Genomic DNA, 15,462 nt, shown 5'->3' with positions numbered 1-15,462 from the left:
CCCAAGAGTTTGAGGTTGCTGTGAGCTATGACACTATGGCACTCTACCAAGGGCAACAAAGTTGGACTCTATCTCAAAATAATAAAAAAATAAAAAGTTTAACTGTACTACCTTATAACCACCTTCTCATTATTTAATCTCTAGAAGGGAGGAAAACAAAACCAAGAATAACAAAATTATCTCCTACCTATAATTATTCAGTTTTTCTAAAAGACTTGGATTCTGGAAAGGGTATAAATTTCTGAAGGAATCATCTAGACCTAGTTAGCAGTACAAGGCAGAAGAACGTTACTTGGATGCGAGGGACAATGAGGTATATCTTTGGTAAAGCCATCTTACTGATGAAGTTTCTTTAAGAACAGACTCACTGCCCTTTACTGTGTTCTGGTTACCTTATCAGAAAGTAAGAGACAAGTTCCTCCAAGAAAACCACTATAAAAGAAACATGTTAAATGAGACCACAGAGATACTCCAAGGAAAAGCTAGACTGAGAAAAACTACACAAAAACCAACATGGTTTTGTCAGCCAATACATTAAAGGGGCAAGGGGAAAGGAGGATTAAGAAGGGAACATACACAAATGACTATTTTAAGGAAATATTGTTAGAAAAATTTTAGGTGTGGGGCCAGGCACAGAGGCTCATGCCTGTAATCCTAGCACTCTGGGAGGCAGAGGCGTAGGGATTGTCTGAACTCACAGGTTCAATACCAGCCTGAGCCAGAACAAGACCTCATCTCTAAAAATAGCCAGGCATTATGGCAGGCACCTGTAGTCCCAACTACTCAAGAGGCTGAGGCAAGAGAATCACTTGAGCCCAAGAGTTTGAGGTTGCTGTGAGCTATGATGCCACAGCACTCTACCAAGGGCGACATAATGAGACTCTTGTCTCAAAAAAAGTTACTGTCAAATATATATAGTGAGTGTGTGTGTGTGTGTGTGTGTGTGTATCCTCCCCCCCCCCCGCCCCAGTTTTTGGCCGGGGCTAGGTTTGAACCCACCACCTCCGGCATATGAGGCCGATGCCCTACTCCTTTGAGACACAGGCGCTGCAAAAAAAAATAAAATTATTTTTTTTAGGTGCTATAATAGTATTGTGGCTATAATTGTTTTTCAAAGGTTCTTACAAAAATTATGAGTGGAATTAGGGAGCCTTCCATGAGTCTGGAAATATTCTGGATCTCAATATGGGTGATGGTTACACAAATACCATTTACAAAAATGCAATACCAACTACTATATCTACAATATCTCAATTTAAAGATATATTTAAAGAAATTTCTCCCCCCTTTTTTACAGATATAAAGACTAAAATATTCGCAGGTAAAATAACGTAGTAGTAGTAAACCGGGATTTACTACAAATAATGGAGGCAGAGGGAGATACTGGAGAGGGATCATAGAGGTCATATAAGTGAAACCAAGATTGGCCATTAATTAGTAATTGTTCAAGTTCTATGATAAGATATTGATAATTACCATTGTGTTTGTATATGAGATTATCCATAATAATTTTCTAAAGTAAAACAGATCAACTGATCCCAAGAGGGCCAGAAGGCCTAGTGGCAACAAGCACAGCCAGCATCCAGAATTGATCTTATTTTTAGATACCATTTCCCAGTAAAAGGAATCAGGTTCCTTGGGAAAATGGCCAATGCTAGGTCTTGGATTAAGAAAAAACAAGACAAGCCTGAAAGGAAATGGGACTTGGAACATATCAAAGGGATACGGGAACTAATTTGAAAGAGTTCCTAATGGGCAAAGGCAGAAAACTGCGAGAACTAAATAAATAACACAGTATTGGATTATAAGTTAAAGCATAAATATACTTGAGTCTGTATTAATGTACATAAATGACTGGATAATAAACTGAAGAAAGAGACAAATCTTTCTTAAAAAAAACTGAAAATAGTTTATGTGGATACGTCTGCCTACAGGAGGTAGAGCTTAACTCCTGATCCTCTCTCCCTTGTGGGGGTAGACTAGATTTAGCAACTACTTCCAAGAATAAAATGTGGAAAAGAGAAAATGTTAGCTTTACACTAGAAAAACGTGAAAGATGTTTGAAGCCCAGAGAAAAAGGTTATTGGTGATGTCGTATGGATATCATATATCCCGAATACGATATGACAAGAAAGGCTTTTCACCCACTCAGTATTTATTCCAAAAATCAACCCCAGTCTAACCATGAGAAAATAAGCCCAAATTACCCAAATTGGGAGACCTTCTTCAGGACACCCAGTCAGTATTCCTTAAGATTTTTAAAATCATGAAAAATAAGAAAAGACTAAAAACCGGGCGGCGCCTGTGGCTCAGTGAGTAAGGCACTGGCCCCATATGCCGAGGGTGGTGGGTTCAAGCCCAGCCCCGGCCAAACTGCAACAAAAAAAAAAAGAAAAGACTAAAAACCATCCCAGACCATAGGAGGCTGGGATATATCAGTAACTAAATGGCACCCTGACGGGCCAGGTGCAGTGGCTCCTGCCTGTAATCCTGCAGACAGATCACCCCAGCTCCCAACCTGGAGACCAGCCTGAGCTAGAGCGAGATCCTGTCTCTAAAAATACCCAGGTATTGTGGCGGGGGCCTGTAGTCCCAGCTACTCTGGAGGCCGAGGCAAGAGAATGGCTTCAGCTCAAGAGTTTGAGGTTGCTGTGCGCTATGATGCCACAGCCCTCTATCAAGGACAAGGACAAAATGAGAACTCTGTCTCGAATAAATAAATAAATAGCATCTTGGATAGGATCTCAGTGGGGGTGGGGGGGAGATGGTGACATTAATGGAAAAACTGGTTAAATCCAAATAAAGTCTCAAAATTAGTTTAACAATTAAGACTAAACAGAAAAGAACAAAGAGGAGAGGGAGGCACGTCAGGTGGCTTCTGAGATCATCAGCTAGCGATTCTATTTGATAAGCACTGAATGGAAGTTCTTAGGAACAGTGACTTCAATGCACAGTATTTGTGGAAGGTGCAGGTGAGGAGCCGTAGTGCCTTATAGACCTAAGGCAGTGGGAAATACCTAGAAACTTCCCACTGAATCGTTCCGTGGACGAAAGCATAAAAAATCAAACTCTTTATCATAAGCTGACCTAGAAAATCAGTGTCCAAGTTTTAGAAAAGGGAAAGGGAGATGGGTTATCTGGTCTCTTTTCATTTTTCACACAATCATTTGGGTGTTTTCTATGTACCCCCAGTACAGTACTTAACACTTTTTACTCTCCCTCACTAGAAAAAAAAAAAAAAACAACCTAAACACAATAAAAGATTTATGATGGCATGTGGGAATGGGGAGAAAGGACACTATCACAGAGGAGCCTTCTAAAGCAGGCTGAGTGCACCTGAGGAAGGGTTAAAGACTGCCACATCCTTTGAGGATCAATTTAATACTGTCATAGTATCTTGAGAGACACATCTATACTCTAAATAAAGAATAATCAACCTTGTTCAAACTTCACCAAAAGGAAGAAATGCCAACAAGCAGATATGCCCAACTATTAAATTTTTCAACCTGTCCAAATTAACAAAGAAAAGAGTAAAAACTTAGCACTAATATGGTCCCTGAATCCTGTTTTTAGAGGCAAGAAGGAATATGAACCCTGTCTTTTACCTTCACCTCTGGAAACACAGCCTCAAAGTGACAAAGCAAATTAGACCTAAGACCCCAAAGTGACAAAGCAAATTAGATCTAAGACCGCAAGTGGGTCTACTCTGAAACAGGAAGGGATGGAACCAAAAGTTCCGAAAATCCAAAGGAAATCTAAAACTCAATTCCACCTTTCAAAAGGACTCAGATTTTAGTTGCAGGAACTGAGATTCTCCAGCTCATCACAGAAAGATCTAAGATACAACAAACATTACTTCCGAGTCAGAAGCTCCATCCTCCCCACAATTGTGATTTATCTATCTACCGAAACTCTTATCAAATTAACTCCACTTACAGAAAATTAAAGACATTGCCACGCCCTCAAATAATCACATTAAATGTGGGGGATACAGTCTGAATTGCATGTTTTCTTATTCATACACTAACCTTATTTTAACACAAAAACTAGATTATGGCATGTACTATTTGTGTCTCGCTGTGTTTCTCTAGGTTAGAGTGCCATGGCATCAGCCTAGCTCACAGCAACTTCAACTCTTAGGCTCAAGTGATCCTCCTGCCCAGCCTCCAAATAGCTGGAACTACAGGTGCATACCACCACACCCAGCTAATTTTTTTGATTTTTATTGTTTAAGTACAGATAGAATTCACTCATGCTCAGGTTGGTCTTGAACTCCTGAGCACAAGTAATCCTCTTACTCAGCTTCCCAAGAGTGCTAGAATTATAGGTGTGAGCCACCATACCCAGCCCAGTTTGCCTCTTTTTAAGTGCCATAAATTTTCTATCTGAAACCCTCAAAACGGTATGTTTCAGAACTTTTCACATTTATTTATTTATTTTGAGACAGAGTCTCACTATGTTGCCCTCCGTACAGTGCCATGGCATCACAGCTCACAGCAACCTCAAACTCTTGGGCTTAACCGATTCCCTTGACTCAGCCTCCCAAGTAGCTGGGACTACAGGCACTCAGCATAATGCCCAGCTATTTGGCACTCAGCATAATGCCCGGCTATTTTTTGGTTGCAGTTTTCATTGTTGTTTAGCTGACCCGGGCTGGGTTTGAACCCACCAGCCTCAGTGCATGTGGCCAGCACTGTAACTACTGTGCTATGGGAATTTTTCATGAGACAGACATTATAGTACACATGATGTATATTTCAAGTAACTCCTTAGTCTTTGGAAGTAGTATAATTTAACTAATAACCCTCTATTTGTGTTATTCCCACACAGAACAACCCAAAGAATATCCTGATCACGTGCTTCCTTGCGTGGAATTCAGTTCCTAGAAATGAAACTGTTGAGTCAAAAGGCCAGAGTGTTGTCAAGTTGAAGAGATTTTGGAAAAATGTCCTTCCAAAAGGCTATGCTAATTTATGTTACCAGCAATAGGTGCAGTACTGATTCCCCTATACCTTCTCCTATATGGAGTTGTCAATTTCACAAAAATTATAATATATGCTCATTCCTGTGAATCTTTTTAATCACTGAGCCTGGGGGTGGTCAGGCGACCCCTGAAACATATATTCATCTATGTTTTCGTCTAGTATGATGATTTTACTTTTTGCATTCAAGTCTTCGATCCATCTGCAATTTTCTTTTTTTTATTTGTGTTTTGTAGAGACAGAGTCTCACTGTACCGCCCTCGGGTAGAGTGTCGTGGCGTCACACGGCTCACAGCAACCTCTAACTCTTGGGCTTACGCGATTCTCTTGCCTCAGTCTCCAGAGCAGCTGGGACTACAGGCGCCCGCCACAACACCTGGCTATTTTTTTTTTGTTGCAGTTTGGCTGGGGCTGGGTTTGAACTCGCCACCCTCGGCATATGGGGCCGGCGCCCTACTCACTGAGCCATAGGCGCCGCCCAAATAGTTTCTTTTTTGTGTGTGTGTGTGGTTTTTGGCCGGGGCTGGGTTTGAACCCGCCACCTCCGGCATATGGGACCGGCACCCTACTCCTTGAGCCACAGGCGCCGCCCATCCATCTGCAATTTTCTTTGGTATATGCAGAGATTTAGGAAATTGTCTTAAAAAAAAAAAAAAAAAAAGACTGAGTCTCACTTTGGCCGCCCTGGGTTGAGTGCTGTGGCATCACAGCTCACAGCAACCTCAAACTCTTGGGCTTAAGCAATTCTCTTGCCTCGGCCTCCCAAATACCTGGGACTACACGCACCCGCCACAAAGCCCAGCTATTTTTTTGTTGTAGTTGTCATTGCCATTTAGCAGGCCTAGGCTGGATTCAAACCCACCAGCACTGTGTATGTAGCTGGCGCCCTAACCACTGAGCTACAAGCACCAAGCCTCAGTTTTTCTTTTTCTTTCTTTTTTTCTTTTTTTAGAGAAAGAGTCTCACTTTGTCACCATTGGTAGAGTGCTGTGGCATTATAGCTCACAACAACTTCCAGCTCTTGGGCTTAGGCAATTCTCTTGCCTCAGCCTCCCAAGTAGCTAGGACTACAGGCACCTGCCACAACCCTCGGCTATTTTTTTTATTGTTGGCTGGGGCCGGGTTCTAACACACCACTCAATATATGGGGCAGGCACCCTACTCACTGAGCCACAGGCACCACCCCAGTTTTTCATTTTTAATAGAGACAGGGTCTTGCTCTTGCTTAGGCTGGTCTCCAGCTCATATCAGGCAATCCACCCGCTTCAGCATCCCAGAGTGCTAGGATTACAGGCGTGAGCCAACACGCCCAGCCCCGTGTAACTACCATCCAAGTATAAAAAAAAATTATTTTGAAACCTTCAAAATTCTGAAAGATTTGTAGTGGACCCACAGAGTTAGAGAGAACTGAAAGATTGTTTAATATAAAAAAGCACAGCAAGTTTTAAGGACTCACCTAAAGTCAGGAAATAATTAGCAACACACCAAGAACTAAAATGATGGTTTCCTTTTTCTTTTTTTTTTGAGATAAAGTCTCACTTGGTCACCCTTGGTAGAGTGTTATGGCATCTTAGCTCACAATAATCCCAAACTCTTGGGTTCAAGTAATCGTCTCGCCTCAGCCTCCCAAGCAGCTGGGACTAAAGGCACCCACCACAACACCTGGCTATTTGTTAGAGATGTGGTCTCAGACTGGCTCAGGATGGTCTCAAACCAGTGAGCTCAGGTGATCCACCTGCCTCAGTGTCCCGAGTGCTGGGATTACAGGCATGAGCCACAATGCCAGGCCTAGAAAGGTGGTTTCTGACCTTTAGTGTAAACATCCTTGCCTACACCATGCAAGTGTCTATAACAACGACACTATTTTCTATAGGACATTTACACCATGCATACTAAGTCTTATATAAAGAGTACTGAAAGACTGTCCAGGGGTTCCTAACAATGTGTCTCATTTAGGCAGTATTTGTGACAAAGTAGAAGAAAGCTCATTACCATGAATAAAAGGTTAGCACCAAAAGTGACAAACTGCAATTCAACCCTTCCCCTGCTCATCTAAATTCTATCCTCCTTTTGTTCTCCCTTCTCCCAGCATCCTTCTGCTTTTTACCACAAAGACTCTTACCTACCTAGGTCACTCACTCATTCACTCACTCAAGTCTTACTGAAACCCGACTACGTCAGAGTCACTGGTCATGGGTATAAAGAATGAAGAAGCAAGAGGTCTGGATGTTCCTCAGGCTCACCTCACATAAATGAGACTGATTACACATAAAAGAAAGTAACAGAAGGCCTGAGACAGACTGTTAAAGAACAAGAGCATTTAAGGACAGAGGAAGGACAGACTGAAAAAGAAACAGGCTGACAGACAAAAGGAAAAAGAAAACTGAGTATGAGGTCAGAAGAATCGGAAAGAAAGATTTTCCCAGGAGACAGCAATCTTCTGCAATGATACAAAAAGTTCATGTAAGGGAGCAAGATGGCAGCCAAGTAACAGCTTCCCTGCAACTGGGCACGGTGACTCTGGGGAGATAAGACTCCAGGCATCTCTGGCTGGTGGGATCTGCCTATAATCATCCCTTTGAGGATACAGGGAGCCAGCAAGGGACTTCTGGACCCCAAGAGGAGGACAAAAACAGTGGAAAACTGGCAAGTGGTTGCATGTGCTCGATCCACCTAATCCCGCCAGCAGCCGTAAGTACAAGTAGCAGCGAAACTGCAAACCAGAAAGGCCTTACCTGTGAACTGTTTCAGTGTTTTGGACTTGGCACTCAGTTGAACTGCCTTGGGGAGAGCTTGAGCGGGAGTGCGGAGAACTTTGGGTGTTGTCTAGGGCCCCAGACAGAGACACTGAGCCAGATAGAGCTAATAGTGTTCGGCTGTGGACCACAGGGAGCCATTGTGAGAGAACTGCCCTGGCAAGCTCCGCCCTCAGGGTCGCAGAGCAAGGATAGGGCAGGAGCTAATAACCTAGTGACTGAGCAGCCTAAAGGTGGGGACTGAGCTGCCTTACAGCCTTTACCCTCAGGGGCAGAGTGAGACCAGTTTTGGCACACTGGAGCCTTGAGCTGTTGCCCTGTGTAGAGTGCCCTGGCGTCACACTCATAGCAACCTCAAACTCTTGGGCTTGGTGCCACCCGGACCTCTATAAGAGCTGCGCCACGACACCCGACCCACAATCTGTGCCCGCCAGGCCTCCACATGCCCTGACCAGAAACTATGGGAGCTATGCAATCCTGCATCCTCCATCCTGTACTCTCCATGCCTCCACACTGACCCACTCATCTGGCCAGGGACTCTGGTGGCCACATGCCCTCTGGAGCCCTCCCTACCTCTACAAAGAGCCCCTCTCCTGGCCAGATACTGCTGGAGCCTTGGGCTCTCTGTGCCAAAGTCACTGGGTGCCAGGCACTCCCAGAACCCTGTGCACAACCTCCCGCCCTGTTGCTGGATCTGAGTTTGTCACACTCCAGAGCTGCTTCCACAACCAGAACTCTCTGGCTGGGGCAGTCCCAGAGGAACTACACAGGGCCACTCCCTACAAAGATCCAGCAACAATAGAGTGATCCCGCTGGGGTCTACTCTTGGAGAGACACCTCCCCAACTCTGAGGACAGCCAGAGGCAATGGTGAAAAACAATCATGAGGCAAAATCAACAGAAAAACTCTGGCAATATGAATAATCAGAGTAGATCAACTCCCCCAAGGAGCAATGGGGCAGACACAGCACAAGATCCCATACACAAACAAATAGCTGAGATGTCAGAAATCGAATTCAGAATCTGGATAGCAAATAAGACCGAATTAGAATTCCAAGCAGTAACCCAAAAGATATCTCAAGAATTCAAAGAATTCAAAGACCAAATGACCAAAGATTTTGACACATTGAGACAAGAAGTTGCAGTCCTCAAAGATCTGAGAAACACAGTAGCATCCCTCAGTAACAGAATGGAGCAAGCAAAAGAAAGGATTTCTGACATTGAAGACAAAGCTTTCGAACGCTCCCAAACTCTCAAAGAGGAAGACAAATGGAGGGCAAAAACAGACCACTCTCTCAGAGAACTATGGGATAATTAGGAAAAAAACAATATTCATGTTATAGGGATCCCCGAAAGCGATGAAGTGGCTTCACAAGGCACAGAGTCTCTTCTCCATGACATTATGAAGGAGAACTTTCAAGACATGCCAAGAGATTCTCAAATTCAGATAGCAGACAGTTTCGGAACTCCAGCACGACTCAACCCAAATAACACATCCCCCAGACACATCATAATCAATTTCACTAAAGTAATATGAAGGAGAAAATTCTGAAAGCAACCAGACGAAAGAAAACCATCACCTACAAGGGCAAAAATATTAGAATAACTGCAGATCTCTCTGCTGAAACCTTTCAAGCTAGAAGAGGATGGTCATCCACTTTTAATCTCCTAAAACAAAATAACTTTCAACCCAGGATCCTGTACCCAGCTAAACTAAGTTTCATTTACGACGGAGAATTTAAATACTTCAATGACATTCACATGTTAAAGAAATTTGCCATAACTAAACCAGCTCTCCAGGATATTCTCAGACCTATCCTCCATAAAGACCAGTGTAATCCTCCACCACAAAAGTAAACCCACCCAGAAAATTTTGATCAAACTCCAACATCCACAGTCGCAAAAGGATTAAAAATGAACACCGGACTCTCGAAAGGCTTATCAATATTCTCAATTAAAGTGAATGGTTTAAATTGTCCTCTAAAGAGGCACAGGTTGGCTGACTGGATACAAGATCTCAAGCCAGATATCTGCTGCATACAAGAATCGCATCTTACATTAAAAGACAAATATAGACTCAAGGTGAAGGGATGGTCATCTATACTCCAAGCAAATGGAAAGCAGAAAAAAGCAGGCATTGTAATATTATTCGCAGACGCAATAGGCTTTAAACCAACCAAAATAAGGCAGGATAAGGATGGACACTTCATATTTGTCAAAGCTAATACTCAATATGATGATATTTATTATTAATATTTATGCACCCAACCAGAACACATCTCAATTTATAAGAGAAACTCTAACAGACATGAGCAACTTGATTTCCTCCAGTTCCATAGTAGTTGCAGATTTTAACACACCTTTAGCAGTGCTGGATAGATCCTCCATAAAGAAGCTAAGCAAAGAAATTTTAGATTTAAACTTAACCATTCAACATTTGGACTTAACAGACATCTACAGAACATTTCATCCCAACAAAACTTAATACACATTCTTCTCATCAGCCCACGGAAGATACTCCAAAATCAACCACATCCTAGGCCACAAATCTAACCTAACCTCAGCAAATCTAAAAAAATAGAAATCATTCCTTGCATCTTCTCAAACCATCATGGAATAAAAGCTGAACTCAATAACAACAGGAACCTGCATACCCATACAAAAACATGGAAGCTAAACAACCTTATGCTGAAGGATACATGGGTTATAGAGGAGATTAAGAAGGAAATCACCAAATATTTGGAGCAAAACAACAATCAAGACACGAATTACCAGAACCTCTGGGATATTGCAAATATCGTCTGGGATATTGCAAAGGCAGTCCTAAGAGGGAAATTTATAGCACTGTAAGCCTTCCTCAAGAGAACGGAAAGAGGGGCGGCGCCTGTGGCTCAGTAGGTAAGGCGCCGGCCCCATATACTGAGGGTGGCGGGTTCAAACCCGGCCCCGGCTGAACTGCAACCAAAAACAAAAGAAAAAAAGGCTGGGCGTTGTGGCGGGCACCTGTAGTCCCAGCTACTCAGGAGGCTGAGGCAAGAGAATCGCTGAAGCCCAGGAGTTGGAGGTTGCTGTGAGCTGTGTGATACCACAGCACTCTACTGAAGGCCATAAAGTGAGACTCTGTCTCTACAAAAAATAAATAAATAAATAAATAAAAGAAAGAAAATGGAAAGAGAGGAAGTTAATAACTTAATGGGATATCTCAAGCAACTGGAGAAGGAAGAACACTCCAACCCCGAACCCAGCAGAAGAAAAGAAATAACCAAACTCAGAACAGAACTAAATGAAATTGAAAACAAAAGAATTATACAACCGATCAATAAATCCAAAACTTGGTTTTCGAAAAGATCAATAAAATAGATAAACCTTTGGCCAACCTAACCAGGAAAAAAAAGTAAAATCTCTAATTTCATCAATCAGAAATGGTAACGATGAAATAACAGACCCCTCAGAAATTCAAAAAATCCTTAACAAACACTACAAGAAACTCTACTCTCAGAAATATGAAAATCTGAAAGAAATCGAACAATACCTGGAAGTACGCCACCTACCAAGACTTAGCCAGACGAAGTGGAAATATTGAATAGGCCTATATCAAGTTCTGAAATAGCATCAACTATACAAAATCTCCCTAAAAAGAAAAGCCCAGGACCAGATGGCTTTATGTCAGAATTCTACCAAACCTTTAAAGAAGAACTAGTACCTATATTACTAAACCTCTTCCAAAATATAGAAAAAGAAGGAATATTACCCAACACATTCTACGAAGCATACATCACCTTGATCCCCAAACCAGGGAAAGACCCAACAAGAAAAGAAAATTATGGATGAATATCACTAATGAATATTGATGCAAAAATACTCCATAAGATCCTAACAAACAGAATCTAGCAACACATCAAAAAAATTATACACCATGACCAAGTGGGATTTATCCCAGGGTCTCTAGGCTGGTTCAATATACATAAATCCATAAAAGTAATTCAGCAAATAAACAAACTAAAAAATAAGGACCATATGATTCTTTCAATTGATGCAGAAAAAGCTTTTGATAATACCTAGCATTCCTTCATGATCAGAACACTTAAGAAAATTGGTATATGTAGTCCCAGCTACTTGGGAGGCTGAGTCAAGAGAATCGCCTAAGCCCAAGGATTTGGAGGTTGCTGTGAGCTGTGTGAGGCCACAGCACTCTACCGAGGGCAATAAGGTGAGACTCTGTCTCTATAAAAAAAAAAAAAAAAAAAAAAAGAAAGAAAATTGGTATAAAAGGGACATTTCTGAAACTAATAGAGGCCATCTACAGCAAACCCACGGCCAATATCGTATTGAATGCAGTTAAACTGAAATCATTTCCACTTAGATCAGGAACCAGGCAAGGTTGCCCATTGTCTCCATTGCTCTTTAACATTGTAATGGAAGTTTTAGCCATTGCAATTAGGGAAGAAAAGGTGATCAACAGTATCCATATAGGGTCAGAAGAGATCAAACTTTCACTCTCCGCAGATGATATGATCATATATCTGGAAAACACTAGGGATTCTACTACAAAACTTTTAGAAGTGATCAAGGAATACAGCAATGTCTCAGGTTACAAAATCAACACCCATAAATCTGTAGCCTTTATATATACCAACAATAGCCAAGCCGAAAAAACAGTCAAGGGACACTATTCCTTTCACAGTAGTGCCAAAGAAGATGAAATATTTAGGAGTATACCTAACAAAGGACATGAAAGATCTCTACAAAGAGAACTATGAAACTTTAAGAAAATAAATAGCTGAAGATGTTAACAAATGGAAAAACATACCATGCTCATGGCTGGCATGAATCAACATTGTTAAAATGTCTATACTACCCAAAGCAATATATAATTTTAATGCAATTCCTATTAAAGCTCCATTGTCATATTTTAAAGATATTGAAAAAATAATACTTCGTTTTATATGGAATCAGAAAAAAACTCGAATGGCCAAAACATTACTCAGCAATAAAAACACAGCAGGAGGAATCACGCTACCAGACATGAGACTGTACTATAAATCCATAGTGATCAAAACAGCATGGTACTGGCACAAAAACAAAGAAGTAGATGTCTGGAACAGAATAGAGAACCAAGAGATGAATCCAGCTACTTACCATTATTTGATATTTGACAAACCAATTTAAAACATTCAGTAGGGAAAAGATTCCCTATTTAACTGGCTGGCAACCTGTAGAAGATTGAAACTGGACCCATACCTTGCACCATTACTAAGATAGACTCTCACTGGATAAAAGATTTAAACTTAAGACTTGAAACTATAAAAATACTTGAAGAAAGTGCAGGGAAAACTCTTGAAGGAATCCGCCTGGGTGAATATTTTATGAGGAGGACTCCCCAGGCAATTGAAGCAGTATCAAAAATTCATTACTGGGACCTGATCAAACTAAAAAGCTTTTGCACAGCCAAGAACATAGTAAGTAAAGCAAGCAGATAGTCCTCAGAATGGGAGAAAATATTTGCAGGTTATACCTCCGTAAAGGACTAATAACCAGAATCCACAGAGAACTCAAATGTATTAGCAAGAAAAGAACACATGATCCCATCTCAGGCTGGGCAAGGGACTTGAAGAGAAACTTCTCTAAAGACAGATGCACGATCTATAAACACATGAAAAAAAGCTCATCATCCTTAATCATCAGAGAAATGCAAATCAAAACGACTTTGAGATATCACCTAACCTCAGTAAGAGTAGCCCACATAACAAAATTCCAAAATCAGAGATGTTGGCATGGATGTGGAGGAAAGGGCACACTTCTACACTGCTGGTGGGAATGCCCACTAATACGTTCCTTCTGGAAGGATGTTTGGAGAATACTTACAGACCTAAAAATAGACCTGCCATCCGATCCTATAATTCCTTTACTAGGTTTATACCCAGAAGACCAAAAATCACATTATAACAAAGATATGTGTACCAGAATGTTTATTGCAGCCCAATTCATAATTACTAAGTCATGGAATAAGCCCAAGTGCCCATCAACCCACAAATGGACTAGCAAATTGTGGTACATGTATACCATGGAATATTATGTGGCCTTAAAGAAAGATGGAGACTTTACCTCTTTCATATTTATATGGATGAAGCTGGAACATATTCTTCTTAGCAAAGTATATCAGGAATGGAAGAAAAAGTATCCAATGTACTCAGCCCTACTATGAAGCTAAATTATAACTTTCACATGAAGACTATAACCCAACTATAGCACAAGACTATGGGGAAAGGGCCAAGGAAGGGAAAGGGAGGGGGGAGGTTAGGGTGGAGGGAGCGTAACGGGTGGGGCGACACCTACGGTACATCTGAGAATGGGTACAGGCGAAACTTACTAAAGGCAGAATACAAATGTCTACATACAATAACTAGGAAAATACCATGAAGGCTACGTTGAACAGTTTGATGAGAGTATTTCAGATTGTATATGAAACCAGCACATGTACCCCTTGATTGCACTAATGTACACCACTATGATTTAACAATTAAAAAATAAATTAATTAACTTTAAAAAAAAAAATTTCATGTAAGACAGGAAAAGAATCCAATGCTTTAGAATCCAGCAACAGTCTTTACACCTGACTTTGGCTTAAGCAGCTCCAATGATGCAATGGAAACAAAATGAGACTGTACGGGGTGCAGGAACGAGTGAAAGACGAAAATGACATGAGCAATTCAATAAGCAACAACTCTTCAGAAAACTTTAGCTATGAAAAGGTGGATTGTTGGCTTGGCAGCTGTGGGCACCAGCCACATACACTGGGGCAGGTTCGAACCCAGCCCAGGCCTGCTAAACAACAATGACAATTACAACAAAAAAATAGCCAGGCACAGGGAGCCTATAGTCCCAGCTACTTGGGAGGCTGAGGCAAGAGAATTGCTTAAGCCCAAGAGTTTGAGGTTGCTGTGTGCTATGAGGCCACGGCATTCTACCAGGGCAACATAGTAAAACTTTGTCTCAAAAAAGAAAAAGAAAAAGTGGATTGTTATTTTTCATTGTTTCAATCAAGTGAGAGATCTGAGCATGTTTAAATAACAACAGGAAAAAGCCATTAGAAAGAGAAATTGAAGGGCGGCGCCTGTGGCTCAGTGAGTAGGGCGCCAGCTCCATATGCCGAGGGTGGCGGGTTCAAACCCAGCCCTGGCCAAACTGCAACAAAAAAAATAGCCGGGTGCTATGGCGGGCACCTGTGGTCCCAGCTACTCGGGAGGCTGAGGCAAGAGAATCGCTTAAGCCCCGGAGCTGGAGGTTGCTGTGAGCTGTGTGATGCCACAGTACTCTACCAAGGGCCATAAAGTGAGACTCTGTCTCTAAAAAAAAAAAAAAAAGGGCAAAAAAAAAAAAAAAGAAAGAGAAATTGAAGTCTCCGCCTGTAGCTCAGCAGCTAAGGCACCGGTCACATACATCAGGGTTGGCGGGTTCAAATCTGGCCTGGGCCTGCCAAGCCACAATGACAACTACAACAAAAAATAGCCAGGCATTGTGGCAGGCGCCTGTATACCCAGCTACTGGGGAGGCTGAGGCTGAGGCAAGAGAATCGCTTAAGCCTAATGGTTTGCGGTAAGCTGTGATGCCAGGGCACTTTACCGAAGGCAACATAGTGAGACTCTGTCTCAAAAAAAAAAAAAAAGGCTCGGTACCTGTAGCTCAGTGAGTAGGGCGCCAGCTACATACATGGAAGCCCAGGCC

At 41.9% G+C, this 15,462-nt stretch overlaps 1 protein-coding gene across 4 annotated transcripts in view; it reads right to left on the bottom strand.

Annotated features, from left to right (window-relative positions):
- The window catches only part of ECPAS (Ecm29 proteasome adaptor and scaffold), a 161,563-nt gene that overhangs the window by 115,064 nt on the left and 31,037 nt on the right, over positions 1-15,462 (bottom strand). The gene's annotated exons all lie outside the window — the stretch shown is intronic.

This window comes from Nycticebus coucang, chromosome 2 (assembly GCF_027406575.1).
Source record: "Nycticebus coucang isolate mNycCou1 chromosome 2, mNycCou1.pri, whole genome shotgun sequence".
NCBI lineage: Eukaryota > Metazoa > Chordata > Mammalia > Primates > Lorisidae > Nycticebus > Nycticebus coucang.
The sequence above is the reverse complement of the archived record's forward strand: the minus strand, read 5'-3'. Positions and strand labels throughout refer to the sequence as shown.